The sequence below is a fragment of the Triturus cristatus genome, chromosome 3_1 (genome assembly GCF_964204655.1).
Source record: "Triturus cristatus chromosome 3_1, aTriCri1.1, whole genome shotgun sequence".
NCBI lineage: Eukaryota > Metazoa > Chordata > Amphibia > Caudata > Salamandridae > Triturus > Triturus cristatus.
The window spans coordinates 239823209-239840317 of NC_140583.1; the positions used below are offsets into that span (position 1 = coordinate 239823209).

At 41.4% G+C, this 17109-nt stretch overlaps 1 protein-coding gene across 1 annotated transcript in view; it reads left to right on the plus strand.

Annotated features, from left to right (window-relative positions):
- LOC146859999 (cysteine repeat modular protein 2-like) overlaps positions 1-17109 on the plus strand; it is a 648096-nt gene that overhangs the window by 599917 nt on the left and 31070 nt on the right. The window lies entirely within an intron of this gene.

Genomic DNA, 17109 nt, shown 5'->3' on the forward strand with positions numbered 1-17109 from the left:
GTAGAAAAATAAATGGCCTCCTATTATGATTATCTAATTAGGTTTGCCACCAAAGAAAAAGTATATCCTTACTTAACAGAAAATTACTATGACCAGGGAGAGAAACTATATGAGATAGACCATCTTACAGTAGACAACCATGTTAAAGTCACTACCTTTTCTGACACCTCAGAATCAGATAACGAGGGTAATTCATATTGCAATGATCAGGGAGGCAATAGAGCTATGCTCCCAAGACCAAGTGGAGATCAGCCTTTTTTGGCCAGGCAAGGGAACCAGAGAAATCAATGGATATCGCGATCTCAACCCAGATACAGAGGGAATTATCAACAGAATCCTAATAAATACCGACAGGCTCACAACCAATACCAGAACCACAACCAGTGCGGAGTCACGAGAAATGCCCAATACTGATGGTTTTTTATTTTTTTGTCAAATTCAAATTTCACTTTATTCGGTTTTCGAGTAAAAAAACCATAAAAGCAAGATACACAGATATATAATACACTTTTTTAAATCAATTCATTATAAAGTGCACCCGTCATATTATATTCTATTTCATTTTCACGTATTTCACGTATTCCCATTAAAAAACTTTCTCCATATAAAAATTACATTCTAAAAACAGTTTATATAATTTAAGTACATTCCTAAAAATCATATATGTTTCTTAGATTTAATTACAGCTTTTAAAAATAGTGCAATATTTCTTGCATAACAATCATTTTCCAAAAATTGGAGTGCAAGGTAGGCCGAGCGACATTGCCTCAAACCCCAAATTTTTAAGATTGGAAGGATCCACCTTTTTCTATATTCCCCATAGTATTTACAGAATAAAACAATATGGATTGTCGATTGGGGTGCTACTCCATCACAGGGGCAGGGTCCTAAATTTTTCGACAAATCATTTGTTGTGGGGAATGAGACTAGGCGGTAGAAGGAATCTAGTCTGAAGCGTACCAGTACAAATCCATCATAACCAGATCCGCGGTAAGTCAGATACGGTTGAATTTTTGCGGACAATAAAATCATCTGATTTTGGCGGACCGACAACTTAAGGGCTTTGCTTTCAAATCTAAGTTCTTCCAGATGTGCCATACATTGTTTTTTAAAATCCTTCCTAGAAATATTATTCATCTTTAACAGGCCGTTAAAAAATTCGGGGTGTCCTAAGTCCATCATAAAATCTTTAATGTACTTCAGCCATCTGATAACTAAGGCTTGCTCCAATTTTAGGGAATCTCTTAGAACACTCTGATTAAAGGTTGTTTTTAATGAAGTCCAAATACGTTGCCACAATAAAAGTGGCTCGACCCTTATTTTGTCCGTTAAATATTGCAGCCCCAGCTCTGTATGGCAAACAAAGGTTGAAGTGGATCGTGGGACCGCCAGTACATAGCGGATACAAGCATTTTCAACTTTCAGGACACAGCCCTGTCTCACCCCCCTCTCTAATGCAAAAGAAACTGTATGTTCCTCTTTGGTCCAAACCTTACCCTCGCTCTGCCATTGGAATATAGCTCCCTTATAACTTGGATTAGCGCTGGTTCGACTCCCATCGCTTCGAGGATCTACCACAAACTCTTGTGGGATACACAATCGAAAGCGGTGGAGAGTTCGACAAAAGCCAGGTACAGATTCCCTTTTTTTATCTTTGTATATTTTTCTATCAAAATTGTTAGGTTTAGGGCCTGTTCTATAGTCCCCAAACCTTCCCTAAATCCATATTGCAAGTCGGTCAGTACATTATTATCTTCAGCCCATTCCTGGAGGCGGTTTATAATAATACGGCCCAACACCTTTCCCACCGAATCTAATAAGGAAATCGGCCGATATGCTGTGGGATTTTGTCTATCGCCTTTCTTGAAGATTGGGACCATTAATGATTCGGACCAGGAGTCCACTAGTCCAATTTTGCACGCTGCTGCAAGTACCTGTTTTATTAGGGGTGCCCAGAGCTCCAGGCTTTGTTTGAATATGTCTATGGGCACCCCATCAGGTCCTGGTGCTTTCACGCCCTCACTGGCTTTTAATGCAAGTTCGACTTCTTCCAATGCAAAATGTATTTTTATCGGGAGGGACACATTTGTAGGACTAGAAGCAGCAGGGCAGTCTAACTGGTGGCTATGTTAATTTTTCTTTGCATACATTTTGGAGAAATGGTCTACCCATTTGCCTTCAGTTATAGCTATTTCCAGTCTCGGCGGCGTCTCAGGTCTCATAAAAGGTGAGTTTACCACCCGCCAAAAGGCTATGCTGTCCCCCTTCTATACTGGCCTTATTTTACTCAACCCATGCTTTTCTTTTTAATTCTCTCCTTCTTAATTTTAATACTTGGTTATATATTTTTCTTGATTTAATTATTTTCCTTCTATCCCGTTCCTTCCTATGTAGGGCATTCTTAAGATTTGTATAGGCTCTCGTAAATTTCTTATCGAACCAGCCTTCTTTCTTACTCTTCCCTTTTTTCATTTCCCTTCTCAATGAATCCCTAATAATGTCTGCTATATGCATATATGCCGTTAATATGTCTTCAGACGGTGTATTCTCTTCAAGACACATAAGGATGTCGTCCATACTATTTTCAATCACTACTTTCATTATTACAGAAGGATCTACCTGGTCCCATTTTAATGAGTAACCGTTTATTTCTAAACCTTGTAGTTTCAGGGTCCTTTCAAAGTGTACATTTCTTACTTTTGTTGGCACCAATATCACCACGCTTTGACGAAAGTGATCGCTTATAACATTTTTATGTGTTTTAAAGCTTTGTACCCTTGAGGCTGACCTATTGGGGGTTATTATGAAATCTATAATTGTGTTTGCCCCCTCCCATGAAACGTTTGCGAAAACGGGGTGGGTGCGGAGGTCATATCGTTTACAAACCCCATATCTAGGAAAAAAATAAAATTTCATTCAGGGCATCCCCCTGTAAAATTATGGGAAAAGTGAGAGATGTTGCATTCTCTTACATCTACTAATCCACTCAGTACTTCATCGCTATGTGGGCATAAAGCAGTGTTAAAATCACCCCCCCAAACTAGTAGCATCTCTTCCCTATTATCATTCAAAATGTTCAACATTTCATCTCTAAGCTGTTTCATTATCTCTATCACATTTTCCCTCTTTACATTATTATAGAAATTGACCAAGCTTATGGTATCACACTTTTCCATTTTCAGGTTCAGTACTTGATAATTAGGTTTGGAAATAGTCAACAATACTTTGTTAAACCTTAACAAAATTGACACGTAGATACATAATACGCCCTTTGATCTCCCACTAGTTGATGGAAGGGCTGGTGTATGAAAAGTTTTATAACCTGCAATGTGTAGTTCTTCCCTGGACCATGTTTCCTGTAGAAATAAAATGTTAAATTTCTTCACAAAATTTATCCAGACCTGATTCGATAGTTTAGACTGAAGTCCTGCAATATTCCAGAAAAGTACTGCGACACTATGTGTAATATCAGTTCCCTGAATTGGATTGTCATTATACACCGGAATAGATACGTTTGCGGATACTAGCCTGGTGTGTATTACATTTAGTGAAGGGACTAACACTTCCACGCTTTTTTTATTTCCTGCTCTATGCGTTTCTCTCAGACCTTGTCTGCTTTCTTGTACTACTAGATCGGGGTTAATATTTTTCTCAGGGATCACATTTATAACCAACGTAGTCTCAGCAAGAGAGCTGTTTGTTTTGGAACCCTCTAATAGGGATATCTTATTTTCTCCTACCTTGGACCTGGCTAAGATTTGACAGTTTGGGGGTGGGGGGGTGAGGGGGGGGGAAACAAGCATCGCAATATCTCTAAAATCACTAGTGCGTTTGCTCAGTCAATCTAACTCCTCTAAGGAGGTCAATGGAGCATAGCGATTTTGCGTCAAACTGTTTTGGGGGTAATCTAGACTTTCCCTCTATTTTGGCCTGTCTCGTCTCTCCTGGGTATATTTACTGGCTTATAGAAATAGCCCAATGGTAGAATATTTATAATGGCTATGTTTAAGGAACTGGTTCCCCCCATCCATAGAATCCTCTTTACTAGTTCTGGTGATCTAAAAGTTAGGAAGTTACAGTCCCCGGGAAGGGATTTCTGCTTTTTCCCTACCCATTTTATCCTTCTCGCAGTTTTAAATTCCAGAAAGAGTTCTTGGGTTAGACCTACTCTGCTACTTAACCAGTTGAGCGATATATTTCTCAGGCTATCCCAGGTTTCGCTTTCATTTAATCGCAATTTGGGGACATTTGCTAATATTACTGTATAGGGGTACAGGCTGGTGGTAAATCTAAATATAAGTGATCCATAGGTGCCTCTTTTATATGTTCGATATCCTGTTGTCTATGGGCAGAATTCTGCCTAGTATGGTGAGTTTCCATTTCTGTTTCTGGTTTTCTGTTACTTTTCTTGGGGATAACGCTCCGTTGATAATCCCCTTCGTTCCCTTGGGTCCTACTTAGATTTGCCCGACTATATCTTGAGAGTGTTGGCCCTGCTTATTTTTTGTTGTACTACTCCCTACTGTATTATGTATCCCAATTTGTCGTTCGTCCTCGGTGATTGGACATTGATTTGGGGCTACTCTATCTAAGAGGCTAGCTAGGGTATGGTCTATCATTTTTACTCTTCCCTCTATGTTTGTGATTGAGTCTCTAAGAAAGAGGTCTAAATTTTGTACTACGATGGTTAGGTTTCTAATATCTGGTTCTTTTAATTTGGCCATTGATTTTTTCTCCCGCTGAGATTTTCTGCAATTCTTTCTGTAGGCACCTTTAAAGTTATTTTTTCCCCCAATACCACTCTTTTGGTTGTTTTTACTCTCTGTGGGGTATTATTTACGGTGGCGTTTACAGGGTCTGATATTGCTATTACTTCAGTTCTTTTAGATGGCATCTTTGTTCGCTTTTGAGGGGGCTGGATGAGGGAATCCTGATCACTAGATAGGATTTGATCTATCGGCTCTATCACATGCTGTATTGAACCGTTTTCTTGTGGATTAGAGTTGAGGACTTTTTTATGTGTTTTATTAACTTTATCACTCTCCGCCACAACCACCACAGCCTGAGTTTCATTTGCTTCATTTATTTCGCAGGCAGTTTGTGTATTAATTTCTAGGGACTCCTCTACAGAAGATATCTGCCTCTCGATTGCCCCCATTGCCCCTGTCAAGTATGAAAGTAATGTTTGCTGGGCATCTCCTGCTGCTTTTTTCGTATGTAGTGCCTGACTCGTTTGCATTTTCCTTTTCCCCATTTTCCCACTAATTTGCTCCCCGTGTGTTTCTCTAAGTCATTCAAATGTCAGATTCAGAAACAGTACAGTACCTCTAGATCTTCTAGAATATCAGATCCGGTTCGATACGCACAGAATCCATTGGAATTTAGCAAAGAATCAAGAGAAAGGGCCCGTCCTCCAACGTCCTCTGACGGGCTCAGACGGGCCCGTCTTGGCCCGGTCTTCTCCCGCTCGGCGTCCGTGCGCGCATCACCGCGCAGCGGTTTCACCCGCGTCTGAAATGGCGCTCCTGCGCTCTTGACTCCTCCCGCGGGGCCAGCTGGTAGGGACCTGGGCGAAAGTGCAGGTTCGCTGGCGACAAGGGCTCAAAGCAAAAGAGCATGGACAGGGGCTCCTGCTCCACCGGATTGACCTGCGTCTGAAATGGCGCTCCTGCTATACTGATGGAATTAAAACTAATACCTATTTTCAACTTAAGTTCACATACACTGGATTCTTCTACACAATACCTATTCACGAAAGGCTTATCCTTTATTCTACACACAAGGCTGAATACATTTGAGATATTTCAAGACCTTATGGATTTTTTTAGGAAGATCAAGTTACGTGCATTTTTTGAGGTTCAGTCTGACTATCATATTATGCCCATCAAAAGATCAGGGCTAGCTCCACCCTCGAGTGTTGTACCTTCTCTTGACCAAGTGGGCCCTGAAGTCACTATCTTTGAACATCTGGTATTTAAAAAAAAAACTGAAGACAACAATGAGCTTTATCCCTAATCCCACTTATAACCTAAATCAATTAGAAGATACAGCGTTACAAGAGCTAAGGTAAAACAAATCTCGCACGATCAAAAACTGTGATAAGGGTGGAGACATTGTCATCATGGATACCTCCCAGTATGTAGCCAAAATGCATGAGATGCTTCATAATCCAGAACAATATGTAGAACTTGCCATGGACTCTACAACACGCACTAAGAAAACCATGGAGAAATCACATCAATAGAGTTGAGACAATACAACATATCTGACAAGGAATGGCAATTCTTGATGTCCAAAACCCTAAAATGGCAGCTATGTATGCGGTTAAAAAAATCCATAAAAAAAGCGAAGACCCACCATACCGACCTCTAGTTCCCACCATAGTGTTGTTTACTGAACCCCTATCAAAATATGTGGACTCTATACTCTGCCCATATGTCCCTAATATCAAGTCATATGTTCAGGACACACAGGGCATTATAAACAAGCATTTGCAATGCAATAGGTCCCACATTTGCTAGAGTTTGAGCTATTGGCATTGTTAATGACAATGCTTTTTATTGATGTGTTGATTTTCAAAACCAATAAATACAATGGAATTGTTATTTACAATGCCAATCACTTAAACTCTTGCAAATGCGAGACCTATTGCATTGTGGGATTGGACATTTTCAAAATTAAAGTTACTTCAAACATGTAAATAAATAAAGCTCATGTCTATGCTAGTTGGCTAAACCTTTTTTTTCTAAAGGATCATATTTTTTCAGCATGGAGTTATTTATTACAGTGAAAGTTACTGTTAGCGCACACTCTCGAGAAAACATTTAACCGTTGTTTTGAGCTTCATCTACATGTTAAACCCGAGCATTTGAAATAAATTATTCCTCATCTAGACGTTTCTATGGCTTTATAACTTTTTATATATCTATGCGATCTGGCTCAGGCCACAAACCAGAAGTTGTTGGGAAAAAAAGAAGAAATGAGGCAGAGGCAAGAACAAATGTGGGTTATACAGCACCAAACCCTGCATCTGTTTTACAGCCTAATCTGCTGCCATGAACCCGGAGGAACACACAGTGACATGGCTCATATCTTTGAGAGTCCTGAACTCCCCCAAAAAGACCGTATGCGACCCAGAGTAATTCTTAAAGTCGTCACTCAGAAACGAAGTAAGTTGTGCAAGCTCATTTATAGATTGGTGCCCCGATTGGTGGAAAAGGTAAACAAAAAGCAAAGCACAAGTTTTCGTTCTAACATGGCTGCGCAGGTTGTATAGGGCAGGGGTCGTCTGTCCTATATGGCCAGACATCGATGGACAATGTTCTAAGTAGATAAACTTTATCCGGCTAGTTAAGAAATGAGTGGCCAGGTAGGAAATAAGGTCGCAAGTGGGCGTCTTCTAAGTGCTGTATTTAAGGTCTCGAATAGGCAGCGCACATGCGCTGTCTCTCCGAGACATTTAGTAATCTATATGCATGGTGAAACTCCGCCTATTGCTTGGTAATTTTTCGCCGCTTGCCATTAGTTAACTTTGGAATTTTTTGTTAGCGGGCTTATTATTGGCTCTTCACCCAAAACGTAACTTTCGCTTATTCAGGAAGCAGCACCGCCTAACTACAGTCACGTTACGCTTGCACAGTGTAATTGTTTTTTTTTTTAAAATAGTGCTCATTAACATGCGTGCGCTACCTTACATTATACGCATGCGCAAAAAGTATCCCAGCCGCCGAACGCACGCTTGTAATAAATCATGTCATCTTCCCATGCCATCCCCCACCCCCTCCCGCGTCTCCCGCTTCTCCAGCTCTCAACTTCTTAAACCTTGCTCTCTTCCTTTGGATCTCAGATGTAGCAGCAGTGGGCTCTCCCCTTCCCATGAGCTGCTCTACCTTTGTTTACCCCGCTAGTCAGCATATTGATGTGCCACACCTCCTGTTTTAATGTATGAACTACTTCTCCTGGTTTCTGCTGCCATGCTTCATTTTTTTAGCTTTGGGCGGCACGTCGGCTTCATGGTGTTTGCATTTTTGTTTTCCCCCATATTAGTCAACCCATCCCCTCCTTTATTTCGTCCCCCCCTCTGTAGCACACATGGCCGCGCATGTCCTCTGGTTGCTCCTGCAACTGTCCCAGACCCGCCTTCGCCACTTTCACTCTTGCAGGGGAAAAGGTGTGTGTTTATTTAAATAGCACTTGTGTTTTCAGCAGTTAAGTGCTTGCAAACTAACAAGGATTGGCTGAAAACACAAGCACTTGCAGCTTGTGTTTTCAGCCGATCCTTGCCCCTCTCCTAGTCCCTCTCTCCCAGTTTACTTTGTTTTAAGTAGCCAAGCCTAGTCCTGAATTTACCCCTACCGCTCCATTGGGAGTACAGAAAAAGTGGCAAAAGCAGTCTGTTGCATTTTGCTACTGCAGTACTTTTACAAACCCAAAACCGAGTCGTTAGAACCCCTTTGCTGACTGTACCTGAAATAAATTACAGATTCTTGTTCTCGTTGAAATGACAACTCCACACAAATATCGATCGAGTCCTTTTGATTGTTTTTTTAAATTGCATTTAATCAAGGATGGAGAAAGATCATATTTTCTGCACTCCCTGTTTCATAGCTTTAAAATTTAAACATGGTGTAAACACGAAAATAATAAACATTGATTCCTCTACTGTCCTTTTCTCCGTATGAACATAACAAACCCCACCCTCTGGCCTTACAGACCTCACTCTCTTAGACTTCATGTAGATCTGAGTGACTTATTTTTAAATCCCTGGTAAGTAGAAGTGGGTCACTAAGCAAGTCTGCAAGCTTCTGCTTATCAGATTTTCATTGCGATTGATAGACAAGCATTTGCAATGCAATAGGTCTCACATTTGCGAGAGTTTAAGCTATTAGCATTGTAAATGACAATGCCTTTTATTTATGTTTTAAAAAACAAGACGTAAATAAAAGGCATCGTCATTTACAATGCCAATAGATAAAACTTGCGTAAATGCGAGACCTATTGCATTGCAAATGCTTGTTTTTTAATATTCTAATATCAGAGCGGTCTGGCTAGGCGTGGAACTTGAAAGTTTTCTCAATAACAATGCTAGCTAGTTTTCTGATTGTTGTGTTTATCTGTATTCGCGTGAACGCAGCTTTGCCTAACAACTGACCGAAGATATTTAAAAAAAATAATCATTGACCTTGCGACCGGCGGCGTTACAGCGATGGAAAACAACAGCTGGTGTTTTCCAGCTTGGGAAGGCTGATCGTTTTTTTAAATAAATACAGTTTGGACAATGGAAAGTGTGGCCGACGTGAAGCTGTGCTGCGCTGAGTCTGGGAACACAAGAAGAAAAATAGTGCCTGAAGGATGACATGAATATTGTAAGTGTAAAAACACAGTACTTAGTTGGTGCTTCTTAGGAGGAAACAGGAAATATAAAGGCGGAACAAAGAGGAGCAACTGCCCAGTAGCAACCAAGGATTTGCAAAGGACGTGGACAGAGACAAATGGAAAGCAATGGGTAAGAAATGGTCAGAGTCCAACTTTCAAAGCATATACAATAAGTTGCTAAGCAACAGCGCAAGCGCTGTTTTGCTCGAACAAAAAGGTAGAGCAACTGACATTCAATGCAGTAAGAGATACTATGGTCACTATGGACATGGAGGCCTTATATAGTAACATTCCCCAAGAAGATGCCATTGATGAAGTGGAATGGTTTATTCAAGAGTTCCACATAGAATGTCCCAAAGAATTCATTATAGATTTTCTATGTATAATCTTACATTAAAATACATTTGAATTCAATGGCCTATTATCTAAGCAGACCAAAGGTGTAAGTATGGGGGCATCTTGTGCCCTCACTATAGCCAATATATATATGGCCAAATTTGAGTCCAAATACATATATAATGAAATCGCTCACTTCTATGAATCCTTCACCCACTGGTCTAGATATATAGATGATATTTTTTTCATATGGACAGGAAACCCAGAAGATGTTCCCAAATTTGTGATGTGGCTCAATTTATGCGATACCAGCATGCATTTCACCAAAACTACCAGTAATGACCAAGTAGAATTTCTAGACATTACTATCAAACACAGTAATCCATATCTAGAAATACACTACTACATTTTGAGAGTTCCGCCCACAATCTAAAAAAAACAGTATCCCATTTGGACAATTCCTGCATCTCTGCAGGAATTGCACCAATTTATCTGATTTTGATCTGCGGGCCATCAAGATGAGAGTCGTTCATAGCGAGAGATACCCGAAAAGATTAATACATGATTCATACGGTATTATAATAGACAGCATTTATTAAGAAACCGTGATCCTAAACATACACCCCAATTTGTTTTTTGTCACAAGCTACCCCACCATGAATGAGGAGATATGCCAAATAATCAACACCCATTGACATATCCTAAATGCAAAGGGAGAAAGAGAACAGCATATACCTAGACCGGGGTTTGCACATAGGAGGAATACAAATCTCAACAACTACATCATTAGGTCACGTGTGACACAAAGGAAGCCTGCCATCCAAACTACCATAAATAGCAGTACTCTCCCCATAGGAAACTTCAAATGCACTGTGTGTAAAGCATGTGATTTTGCCATTGAAACAACTAAGTGGAGCATCAATGGATACAATGTTACATTGAAAAGACTCACAAACTGCAAAACTAGCAATATCGTATGTTTGCTGCTGTGCCCCTGCAAATTGGGATATGTGGTGGAAACTTCAAAGACCATGGCTGCCAGGCTGATGTAACACAGGTCAGACACATGTACAAAAGAATTAGTGGCACCACTGGTAAAGCATTACACAGAGGCGCAACATACACCCAATAATATTCAATGAATAATCTTGGAAAAAATCCATGCGAAGGCAGATTGTTTAAGTACAGAAATCAGGAAAAACAGAGAAGTTTTCTGGATTTTTATATTGGATACTTATAAAAGAGGCATGAATAGTGAAATTCCATGGGATCCGGCAACCAGATATAATACCATATGATTTCTCTGATCCCACTTTTATCCGCCATCACCTCTTTTTCCTCCCAATCAGGGAGACCCAGCATTTTTAGGTAGCCAGTCTTCAGATTGTACTATAAACAAGCATTTACAATACCTGGGAAACCTCTGGTAATATTTCATCTTGCACTTGCACTATGGAGTGCTTGTGTTGCAGCCCCTAGATTACTCAGACATGATATTATGCTACATATGTAATGTGGGCTTCCTCACAGTTTGACTTGCTGCATAGCTCCATGACATTCAGATGCAATCGTCATTAAAGTTCTAATAAGAATTAAGAGCCATTACGTATCCTCTTTTACATAAACTATATATTTCTCCCCAGCATGTCTGAACTATTACTATGCCTCATTGCCAATACCCTGTAATATACATCTGACTTACACATATACTTCTTTAGTCCACGGGGTACCTTAAATGTTCTTGGTTGTCAATGAAGCTTTTCGTCTCCAACATGGCTGCCATCATTGAGTGTTTGATTGACGGTTCCTCATTTCAGTGTTACGGTCAGGTCAAAGTTTGAATCAAGCCATTATATTAATAATCACCCTTTAGAAATAGAAAATAGAACAACTGGCTTTTCTACTATCACCCCTTACATGTATCACATCTTTAATATTAAGTCATCTTTAGAAGTTTTTACTAAAAATACGAGACCAAACAAACATGGCCAACATAAACACATCTTTGAGGGCAACCTGGAAGAGATTCTTGAATCCAGTACCCTGCTGATAATATACGATGCACCTGGCACTTAAGAATTGCGGCCGCCAAGTTAGCTTTTGCACCAATTTCAGTCAGTACAAGACGGATGCAGTAATTATACCTATTTCCTGATGGTGACATGCTATCTATTTACTAGTGTGTCTGAAAAATAGAAAGATTTAATCTTGGATGCATTAACGCGATGTGAAACTAGCATACCAGTGACCTAATAGGGACGTGGTGCTTACTCACTAGTGTATTTGTGGCACACGCCCCCAACCGTCGAGACGCCCAAAATAGTTCCTTGCAAGCCAGTGGAGCAAATTTTCACAAAGAAGACCTTATTTTACCACCCCATTTGATTTTCAGGTAAGAGACTTAAACGCTCCATGCTTCATGTAAAGTAGGATGGAAACTAAATCAACTCCCAAAATCTCACTTTATTCTCACTATTCAGGAGCGTATTCCACACCATCGCATTAGGCCCCATTGTGAATTTATTCTGCCTGTTATCTTCTTAGGGTAAGTGTATACACACTAGCTAGTGGGAACAAGGTGGTGTCTACATAGCGGGTCATGCCCCTACATCTTTATCCCATCCGTGGAGGAAGTCCTTAATGTTATATTTGTTTTCTCCTATTAGAGCATTGGCACTGTATTTCATAGACTTCCCATCAGAGATTGTCTAACTCCTGAATTGCCCATATTCATCAGGTAAACATTTTATCTTAAGTCTACAAGATTTGGTAGCTGTCAGTGATGGCCGTGTGATTCTACTGCCACACTCACTTATCTACAGCCACACACCTATCCCTATGTTATTCTTAGTTGTCACCGCATAGGTGAACAAAAATAAAAATACATCATATTTGTCTTTGACTGTTGTGAAAGCTTTGCTACTTTTTTCTAATCTCTTTTTCTAATCCTTTAGGCTCCCCAGGTTATTTCTTTGAGTTCTTGTTTTTATTTTCATCTTCCACGCTCATGGATTTGAATTTACCCATGGATGTGAATTGTTTTATTGTAAATATGGAATATAAGTGGCACATTAGTAACATAACATGAGTTTGAACCTATCTATAGACATAGATTATCTATTTATATAAATGGGACTTAAGGTGGTCCACCTGGAACGCTATTAAGCCGAAACACGCGTAGGGGATGGGAACACAAAGCCATGACGGATGTGACAAAGTAATTTAAACAATTATCACAGTTGGAAAAACAACTTGATTTAATAATGCTAAAAAATGTTTAAAAATGTATCAAAGTGAACAATATTGTCACCATATGAACAATAGAAGAACATATCATCCATGTTCGATCCAAATTTTGAAATTTCAGTACATTAAATAAGGAAGAACTTACCATAATCAAGATGTCATATTGAAACACTATATAATTAAAAATATAGTGAAGGATGAATGAGGTAGGTTGAATGAATGTTAGGGTTGTTTTGCTATACAACAATGACAAAACATTTTAAACTAATTGAACTGTATATAGACTGAAATTAATGTATTTGTGGTCATTTTCCTTTGTTTGATACAATAAAATGATCAAATTTAGTTTAGATCAGGGTTTCAGAATTTACATTTTGATGCCCCCATTATAAATAAAATACATTAAAGCATAGTTGACTAAGCATTTTCTCATACAACTGACTGGCAACAGTATCCCTCATAGGAGTGACAGGTATCCCATTCACCAAGACCTGGTGGAAGTGATGACTCCCACCCTTAGGGATTATAAGTCTACCCTGTAAGTATGTCTCCTATCTGAAGAAAACTAGGGCATTCTATACCATCTCTCCCAGGAACTATTTCTCCCCTCAGGCCACATTGGCCACCCCTGTAGAATTCCCCCCAGTGGGTGGTTTCTTAGGACAGATAGAGTCCCCTTGCTTGTGTCCTAAATTGGAACAATCAAAGCAGTGGAGCTGGAAATGGGGTGCCCTGGGCCACCACCCACCAGAACCTCCCTCTTCCTTCTTCAGATGACACATTGGATCCCTTTCCCTCCACCTTACTCTGGGACTTGTCTGTGTCACTCTGTACCTCCCCTCACTCTTTTGGGGGAACCTGAACCAACCTTCTTGGTGCCCTCCCAGTTCCCTTCTTGTGGATACTGGTGCCGAGCCAGTGGTCCGCCTGCCTAGCAAGCACCCTGGGGCCATTGAGCTTACTATCCACTGGGTGTTGGTGCAGCTCTGTAAAACGTTTGTTGAACATGGGCTCCCTGGCAAATAAATTGTACAGCCCTTAGTAATCATTCAAATCACTGCCTTTCACCCAACCATCCAGTGCCTTGCATATGTATTCTACATAATCCACCCAGGACTATTGGGGCAACTTCTCCTTGCGCCTAAACGTCTGCTTATACTTCTCTGGGTAGCCCATACTTTTTGATAAGGGTGTCCTTCATGGGGGTTGAGAGGTACTTCATCCTGTCCCCTTTCCTAGGGCCAGCGGGGCATCCCTCCCTTCACTTGGTTTGTATCTCCAGAGACTCGCTCCCCAATCCTCTTCAGGGACTCTGTGCATCTCCACAACAACCTCATAGGCTTCAAACCACTAATCTATATTACCTCCCCTAAATAAAGTTAGAAATCAGATCCTTGTGCATGTGAACGCTCTTCTTTCCAGTTGACACTGGCATATTGCTCCACCATTGTTGCTGGACTCTTGTTGCTGGTCTCTGACGTGCAGCTCTCTGAGACTTAGTTCATGGGCCTTTCTCCTTTCCTCCATAGCCAACTTCTTTTCCTCAGGGCCCTTTTAGCAGCAGAATTCTCTATTTTTACTGTTGCCATCTGCAGCTAGGACTCTCTCTCTGCTCCATATAAACTCCCAACGGATGCCTAGCTTCTTCTTGGGAGAAGAAAGATTAGGGGTACCAAACAGGAATGAGAATGCCTTGGACACTTTCTTTAATAAAACAAGTACCCAAAGCCTCAGAGCACATGAGTTTCATTCACAGACTGGGAAGGGTAGAAGCCCTGGGAGCTGTGATTAACCTGAGAAAAAAACATGGCCAACAACTTGACAAACCATAATCAAGAATTCAAATGTGGATGAAATATTGTAGTGTACAGACAGGACATCAGGGATGATAGAAATATCTTTCTGAGTAACTGTAACATGATGGTGGCCTCCTTAAAAGGTACAATTCTTCCCAGGCCTTCAAGGATTTTTTTGCCATTGTTTATTCTCTTGGGCCAGATACCTCGGGGAGTGGCAACTGGTCACTGCTGCTAATTGTCTAGGCCAGGTCACAGATCTTGCAAAATATCCAGCCGGATAAAGAAACTACCTGAACTGAACTCCACCCAAAGACCCAGAGCATACTGTAACGCCAGAGGTGTCCTGAAGACTTGGTGTCTGATATCTGTAGTAAAACGTAGTCAGGGCCTGTTTCTAAAGGGTTTGAGGCCCAATCACCATGCTAGATGTCTCTGCAGATGAGAATTACCTGGAATCCAACTGAAAACCTACGTCATTCAGAACAATGTCAAACTATAAAATCCATACCCTAATCCCTTTGCTGCGCGGTGTCTGCACAATACTGCGTCAAACTTTTTTTGATGCATCCGCCATATTTACAGCCATTCCAGGGGTACTCTTGACTTTTTATTCTGTGCCCAGGTTGTGTGTGCATATTTATTGTCATAAGATCCTACAGTATACACTTTTTATGATACGCATGTATCTAGATGAAGCAGTCAAGGGGTTTATGTACAAGCAGTATAACGGGCAAGCACTATGTACAACATTATGTGCTCCCAGAGAAAAGGCTGTGACTGTCTCCATGCACGAAAGGCTGTGTGATCCTCTGTGAGCAACAAAACAAACTAGGTATGTACAACAGAACGCACAATCAGAATGTAGCTGTCGAGTAGACACCAGGTGTGTCAAATCCATTTTTAGTATTTTAGGAATTGAGGGGTATTATTTAAATCCAGACTCTATTACTGGTGAAAGAGCTGTTTTACAAATGGAAAGAAGCAGGCGGTCAGAGAGTTTTTATCAATCTCAGGCAGCTCTAAACTACCTTCCCATGAATTTCTAAAAGGGGTTGTCGTTTTATCTGTCACTAACTCACAATGGAGAGTACAGATATTATCTTACCAGCTTTTGCTTTAATTTAATTCATTTCCTTGTAGCGTTCCCTGTCAGGGTTCCTGGATTTCTAATCTCCCTCACTGTCCCTGCAACCCCCCTTAACGCTGTTTTGTAGTTTGTACTCTTCTCTTAGGAAGCGTTTCCTTGTTCCAATTCTCATGCAGCAAATTATAGACAATATAGGACAGCTTTAAACAAACTGCAAAAACTGGATACCCATCAAATTGGTTTGACGATCAATCAATCAATCCATTTGTAGAGCACGCTACTCACCCATGAGGGTCTCAAGGCGCTAGAGGGGGTGGGGGTTGAGCAGCTACTGATCGCACGGCCAGGTCTTGAGGAGTCTCCTGAAGGTCAGTAGGTCCTGGGTCTGTCGCAGGTGGATGGGGAGGGTGTTCCATGTCTTGGCCGCGAGGTGGGAGAAAGAACTTCTGCCGGTGGTCGTTCGGCGGATGCATGGGACAGCGGCGAGGGCGATGTCAGTGGAGCGAAGCTGGCGGTTTAGGGTGTAGAAGGTGAGTCGTTCGTTGAGTTATGCTGGTTGGGCGTTGTGGAGTGCTTTGTGAGCATGGGTGAGGAGCTTGAAGGTGATCCTCTTGTCGACCGGGAGCCAGTGCAGGTCTCTTAGGTGGGCGGTGATGTGGCTGTGGCGAGGGATTTTGAGGATGAGGCATGTGGAGGCGTTTTGTATGCATTGAAGTCTTTTCTGGAGTTTAGCAGTGGTTGCCGCGTAGAGGGCGTTGAGGTAGTCCAGCCTGCTGCTGACAAGGGCTTGGGTGACCGTTCTTCTGGTTTCAGTGAGGATCCATCTGTAGATCTTGCGGAGCATGCAGAGGGTCTTGAAGCAGGAGGAGGAGATAACGTTGACTTGCTGGGTCATAGAGTGCGTTGAGTCCAGGATGAACCCCAGGTTGAATGCGTGGTTGGTTGGTGTCGGGGCAGGTCCCAGCATGGCTGGCCACCAGGAGTCACCTCATGTAGAGGGGGTGGAGCTGAGGATGAGGACCTCCATCTTGTCAGAGTTCAGTTTCAGACGGCTGGTCTTCATCGACTCTGTGATGGCCTTCATTCCCTCGTAGAGGTTGAATTTGGCGGTGGTCGGGTCCTTGGTGAGAGAGAGGATCAGCTTGGTGTCGTCGGCGTGCGAGATGATGTTGAGGTGGTGCGATCGGACAATATTGGCGAGTGGTGCTATGTAGATGATGAAAAGGGTCGGGCTGAGGGATGATCCTTGGGGTACGCCGCAGGTGA